Source organism: Medicago sativa, chromosome 1 (genome assembly GCF_051527215.1).
Source record: "Medicago sativa cultivar Bolivia chromosome 1, Bolivia_mono, whole genome shotgun sequence".
In the NCBI taxonomy this organism is placed as follows: Eukaryota; Viridiplantae; Streptophyta; class Magnoliopsida; order Fabales; family Fabaceae; genus Medicago; species Medicago sativa.
The window spans coordinates 22,885,900-22,893,207 of NC_140749.1; positions in this window are offsets into that span (position 1 = coordinate 22,885,900).

Genomic DNA, 7,308 nt, shown 5'->3' on the forward strand with positions numbered 1-7,308 from the left:
AGCCTTAGCTAAGTCTTCTTTCATAGCAGCCAATTTGGCACGGAGCTGAGCATTCTCCTCTTCAAAGTTAGCCATGTTTCTTCTTTTGTACAATCTTGTTTGATGAATTCTAGCTAGTTGGTAAACTTTACGAGCACGAGCCACCTTTCAGACTGCGGCGGAAAAAACCAGGAGGCAATGAGCACGAGGGAAGTTTTTTGTGACCAATGAATGCATATGATGCATGAGATGTGTAAATGCATATGCAAAAAGACTCTTTTTGTGTTATCGGAGGGTTTTAGACAAATTAGGACTTTTGTAAACATTACTACACAACAATTAAAATAAATGGGAAACAAACAAATCAACATATAGTTTTACAGGACAGTTCCCTTTGAAATGCCAAGCCAAGGATAGACTTTGAAATGTAAACAACAACTGGAAATAACAACAGGAAACAGAAATCCTCAAACATAGGAAGTGGAGGGATCATCCTCAGGCTCAGACTCAGACTCATAGCTGCAATATCGGGCATAGAGGTCACGGGCACCTCTAGCCCTCTTGGAATCCCTCATAAGCAACCTATCCTTTTCTTCAATTTCTTTTCTAGCCTTAGCCAATTCCCTCTTCAATGTCAAAACCTCATGAGTCTTCTGCTCATCTTTTCCATCCAAAGTCATGATCAAATTCTCAGCCTCATAGTATCTAGTCCTCCATTGATGCTTCTCCCAACTCTCCATAGCTAGATGCTCCTGATACATCTCCTGAGTAGGTGGTAGTAGAGGCAAAGGCATGGATGGAGTAGATGCAGACACGTATCTCATGGCGGGGTAAGGCATGCCAATCTTCTTAGCTTGGTTTATCACCCATTGAGTATAAGCCTCATGAGCAATACCGGATCTCACACCCATATGCTTCACATCTTTCTTCCAAATATTAGACCAAGCCTCTATGAAGTCTTCTCTTATCCCGGTAGGAGCATTGGAGTAATGGAAGAAATAAGGAGATGTAGCAAGATTGATGGGCTTTTCTTTCATCGGGAAACCAAATTGTCACAATGCGAGCTCCGGGTTATAGTTGATTCCACCCCGGGTACCAAGAAGAGGTACATTAAGAAACTTCCCACCACCAAAGATAATTTCTTTGACTTTAGCTGCGGGAGTAAGCCAAACTACTTCATTAGGGGTGAGAGCCATAATCCGATGTGAAATAGACCAATTCTCCGGATTATCATGGAAAGACTTCGGAAGGTGTGAAATAAACCACCTGTATAGGAGAGGTACACAGCAGAAAATGTATCCACGACCCTTGCTGGATCGATCGTGGATAGCATGGTATGTGTCAGCAAGCAAAGTAGGAACCGGATTCTTGGAGCGGAAGATCATAATAGCATTCATATCCACGAAGTCGTCAAGATTTGGAAAGAGAATAAGCCCATAGATTAGTAGTGCAAGAATAGCCTCAAGAGTGTCCTGACAAGTAGTTTTGAGATTGGCTCTCTCAAGTAGATACTTCGAAGTGAACCCTCGGATGCGAGCCTTAGTGACAAGATTCTTGGAGACATCAGAGGTCATGAGATGGAGATCCTTAGCAATAATCAAGGGAGTAGGAGGATGCTCAAGACCCGTAAAAGGTATCCCCTCAGCTATAGGTAAACCAGTCAAGGAAGAATAAGCCTCAAGAGTAGGTACCAACTGAAAGTCAGGAAAAGTGAAGCACCGATTATCCCGATCATAGAATTGCACTAAAGTGTGCACAAGGTTCTCAACCACATTAGTCCTAAGAATAGTAAGTAAGTCCCCGTAACGATGTCGGAAACCAGTCGGATCCTCAATCTTGAGTGCCAAGTCTCTCAAGCTAGCCAAATCAACTTCCATGAACTTGTAGAACTTATTCTTCCCCATTCCTACAATGTTTACAAATTTAATTTGTCTTAGCCCTTCAATAAATGCATGGGAAAAAAGTTTATGCATGTATGCATGTATGCATGATCACATTCAAGTATGGAGAAAACATGGAGGGTTAAGATTTAAAGTCAAGGAGTCATAGGTGGACACGGTGTTCGGTGAAACTAGGGCTTTGGGAAATAGTAAACGGGTTCTAAAAAGGTTCCCAAGTCGCAACCTCTCTTACGTATATCATGGTACCACGAGACAAACACTCGCTCCATGATTATCCATAAGAAGGTCTAACTTGAGTGTAGTATCGCGTGATGACTAAAACTCGAGACAACACTCGGTTTAGCCTCCGCACTACATCCTAGAAAATGGCCATGGATGGGTTCGGTTATCTACGGTTCATAGTGTCATAGAACAATTAGAAGTAAAGTGCCTAAACGTGACAACACGCGCCGACAACATCACCCCTAAAATGCCTTAGCTATGTGGGATTGATCGCATAATCCAATACACGAGGCAACCCCCGGATTGAATTGTCGATTATATCCCCCCTAAATCCTAAGTTCACTCAGCCCGGGTGTAGGACTTTTGATATTCTCACCCCCACACGTTTTGCAAGAATTTAAACATTTATTCACATAAGAAAGCAAGTAAAAGAAGCAAGTAAAAATACAAGCGCAAGCGTAAAAATAAAGACTAGGCGTAACTCTCAAATCTCCCCAGTGACGTCGCCAGCTGTTTTATCTTGGTTTTTCGGGTGTCAAACATTGATTAAGTTTGAACCTTTTTAACCTTTGATATCTCATTTTTTCTTGGGAAGGGAAAAATAAGAAAAACCCTTGAGAATAGAGGTTCGGGAGTTGTTTTCATTATGGGAAGGTGTTAGGCACCCATAATGACTATAGTATCCTATAGGAAACGTCTTTACTTTCTACGCGCGCGCTTTATTTTTAAATGCTATTTGAAAAATGATATTTACACCTAAGGGTTTACTAAGTGACGAATTGGAGGGAGAAGAATGTTTGAATTTTTGTTTTATTGGAATTGAAGGAATATTGGTTCCTTGCCTACGCACCCTTTTAAGGGATCAAATCCATCGTAGTTCTCTTCCAAAAATTTTTTTTTTTGTTTTTGTTGGTTGATTTTAATTTTGAAAAATGGAATTTTAAAGAATAAGAGAGAGAGGCCTCAAGGGCATGAGATTTAAAAAATGTGAGGTGGAATTAATTGTTTTGCAAAAGAAGTCTAAGTATGATTAAAATTCATTAAGGTTTTTTAAGAAAAGAAAGGGAAAATCAATGGGATCTTGGATCCCAAGGTTTATTTAGAAAATCATTTGAGTGAAATTGTTCATATTTTTTTGGAAAAAGGATTTTTGCCTAAGTTTCGAAGTTCCTAGACATACATCTAAGCATACATTCCCTAAACATACATCTAAGGCATGCATATCCTAAACATACATCTAAAGTATCTATGTGATGTGTGTGCATGTGTCGGTGCTTGTGTCGGTGTACATCATTAGAGTCCATTGTCCTGTACATCATTTGCCTAAATACAAACTACTTCCCTTATGAGAACTTAATCTCACATAAAATGAATTAAAGCCAAAATAAAGCGCAATAGAAAAGAAACGGAGAATGAGGTGAAGATGATGAGGGATGCTTATGAAACAATGAACAAAGTGGTTAGTAATAATAGGCATAGGATGATAGAAAGATAGGCAAGGAAATACTAAACAAAGAATAGCAAAAATAACAAGAATAAAGTGTCAAAATGTAATAAAAATTCACCATAACCTCTCAATATGCACATGACCTATAATTCTCATATCATAACAATTTTTCAAAGGCTTCATTGCATTAAGAATGTGAGAATTATAAGGGCATATTCAAGTCAAGGATCATGATATACTTTTTGGCACACTTGGCACTTTATTTTCACAAACAAATATCCACATAACTTGCAACACAAGAAATTGACAAATTACATTCACAAACAGTAAAAAAAAAAAGACACAAATCAGAGGCAAGCATATCACAAGATTACACAACAAGTACAAGTATCAATTTGACAAAATATCATATCAAAACATAGCAAAAAGTCACAAGAAAGACAAACAAATCACAAGTGATATCATATATATTTTTTATCAATTTTAATATGTAAAACATTCACAAAAATATCAAGAAACACATTGAAAACCCATAGGAATTTTTCTAGGACTTTTATCAAAGCTTTTGAACACATAGGGGGTGCAAACAGCAAGAAGCAGTATTGAGATAGCAACAAAAACACAAGAATACGAAGTCCAGTCAGACTGAAGCCCATGCCCAAGATCCAACAGGGATCTGGACTATCCAAACGCATCAGGGGCGTTGGATTAATCCAGTTCCCCCTAACCCTAGATCTGACGGTGGAAATACAATCTAGATGTTTATATAAACCCTTCCCCAACGTTTTCTTCATTTTTTTCCCTTTCTTTCTCTCTCTAAATCCTAAGACGCTCTCCCTTCTCTCTGAGATGCCGGTTGTCTTCTCCGGCGGACTTGACCACCGCCGGCGAAGATTCCGGCGACGGAAACCTAACCACCACTTTCTTGGCTCAAAAAAGCCTGATCTAAACATCTTTCTACTTGTTTCTTTACGCTAAACACAAATTCATAACCAAAAAACACAAATAAGCCACAAAACGACGTAGATCTACTCCTAATCCTTCGGTTTTAAACTCTTTTCAAAAGATTTCAATGAAACTTGTGACTAAACGTTTTAAACATTGTAGATCTACATCGTTTCGTGAAGAAATCACACTTATACGAATGAAACTGTGAAACAGAGGAGGATTAATGGATTACCTCGTTGTAATTCGGAGATTCAAGCAAAGAAACAGTGAAAAGAGTTCTGGTGCCTTGCTTTTGCTTCCGGTAAGTGTTCTGGTTCAATCTTCGAAAATAAATCGAAGATTCTTCGTCTTCTCACTCTTCGTCTTTTTTGAACTTTTCTGATGCTTGATTCCTCTTCGTTTCCACTTCGATCCTCTTCTTCTCTTTCTGAATCCTTCGTGATCGCGATGGATTTTGTGATGAATTTTGTGATGAATTGAGGTGGATTTTGATTCTGGACAGTTAGGGTTTAGGATTTGGGGATGAAGTTCTTCATGAACTTCATCGTGTTCTTGAGATTTTTCTGAAACGGTTAGGGTTTGATTCTGTGGAGAAGAGAGAGAAATAGGACTGGAGTTTGTTGAGTTGGCACTGAATGAATGGTTCTGTTGTACTGTGTGTTTTATCTTGGTCTTTCGGGTGTCAAACATTGATTACGTTTGAACCTTTTTAACCTTTGATATCTCATTTTTTCTTGGGAAGGGAAAAATAAGCAAAACCCTTGAGAATCGAGGTCCGGGAGTTGTTTTCGCTACAGGAAGGTGTTAGACACCCATAACGACTATAGTATCCTATAGGAACCGTCTTTACTTTCTACGCGCGCGCTTTATTTTTAAATGCTATTTGAAAAAATGTTATCTGCACCTAAGAGTTTACTAAGTGAAGAATTGGAGGGAGAAGAAAGTGTTTGAATTTTTGTTTTATTTGAATTGAAGGAATTTTGGTTCCTTGCCTACGTACCCTTTTAAGGGATCAAATTCACCGTAGTTCTCTTCCAAAAAATGTTTTTGTTTTTGTTGGTTGATTTTAAGTTTGAAAATTTGAATTTGAAGAATGAGATTGAAAGGCCTTAAAGGCATGAGATTTTAGGAAAAAGTGAGGTTTGATTAGTGATTTTGGAAAAAAAAGTCAAGTATGATTAATTTTCATTGAAATTTGATTAAGAAAATAAAAGAGAAAATGCAATGGGATTTTGATCCCAAGGTTTATTAAGAGAATGATTTGAGTGATGTTGTTCAAGTTTTTTGGAAAATTGATTTTTCTAAGTGTAAATCCTAAGCATTCATCTAAACATTCAATCCTAAACATACATCTAAACATGCATATCCTAGTCATACATCTAAACCTATCTATGTGATGTGTGTGCATGTGTCGGTGCTTGTGTCGGTGTTCGTCACTAGAGTCCATTGTCCATATTACATCATTGGCCTCGATACATGCTATGGTCTTGCAAGAAATTAAAATTGCATAAAAGTAAAGTACAAAAATTCCTAAGCTTTTACATTCTAACTAAGTTTTGGTAAAATTTAAAGTGCAAGAAATAAAGCGAAGGAGGAGATGAAGTGTGAGATGCTTATGGATGTATGAAGCATGGCATAAATCAAGAAGCCAACTCACTAAAAGAATGCATATTCAAAGCCTACTATTATGTGCCAAATTCAAGAGCCAAAATCAATTCAAAATTGCACAAAGTTTTACAAGAAAAGGTGGGCCAAAAATACAAGAAGGTTGCACATAATTTTGAAGAGAATTTTAGCATGAGTTTACATTTCACAAGCAAACATCAAGTGTCCACAATCATAAGCCAAAGATTCACACAAGTCTTAGAAAATTTTACCACATCTCGACTCATTGAGTTAACAAAAACCACAAAATATTTTCCACATATTTTTTAGTATCAACATTCAAGAATTATCAAGAATCAACAAAAATGACAGGAAAATAATAGGCATTCTTTTTAGAATTTTATCATGCAAAAATTAACACAACAGGGGGGTTCACAGAGCAATTTTCAACAAGAAATGCAGGAAGCAGGGGGTGCGCGTAGCACCAAGGCATACAAGCACGCAGAGTGGGCCTGGGGAGAGTAACAGGCCGGGTTGGATACAAACCATGGGTCAGACCGGTTCATTGGCCTATATAAGGCCTTGAACAAGTTTTGGTTCATTTCCACCCTCTCCTTCTCTCACTAAAATGAAATCTAGAGAGAGAGAGTCAGCAAGTGACTCTCTCTTCTTCGACGAGGCCTCTTTTCTCCAACGCGGTGGCCGGTGGTGGCGCCGCCGTGTCGGAGCTCCGATCTGCTCCGATCTGAACTTTCTTTACGGTTTTAAACAGCTCTTTCTCTCCTCTTTTCAAATCCACAATTAGTTTTCAAAGATGATGAGCAGATCGGAGCAGATCTAAAGTTTTAGGCTAGGAAAATTTGGTATTCAAACGAAACGGTAAGGATGATGAATGGTTACCTCTGGTTTGAAAACGGAGAAGAAGAACGACGGGAATACTTCAAGGAAGTAGTTCCGATCTGTTGTTGTCTTCCTCCCTTTTTGTTCGTCGAATCTTGCGATTCTGTTCCTTTTTCTTTGAATTCGTTCTTGTTCCTCTTCTCACTTTCGCGAACTTTCTTGAGCTCTTCTGGTGATTTCGGGGTTGTTGAGTATTCTGTGATGTTGAACCTTGTGGAAAACGATGAATTCGAAACTGATTTGATGAAATGATTATTGAATCGGATTCGTTTGTGGTAGAATTGTTGAGAATTGATGTTTCAATGG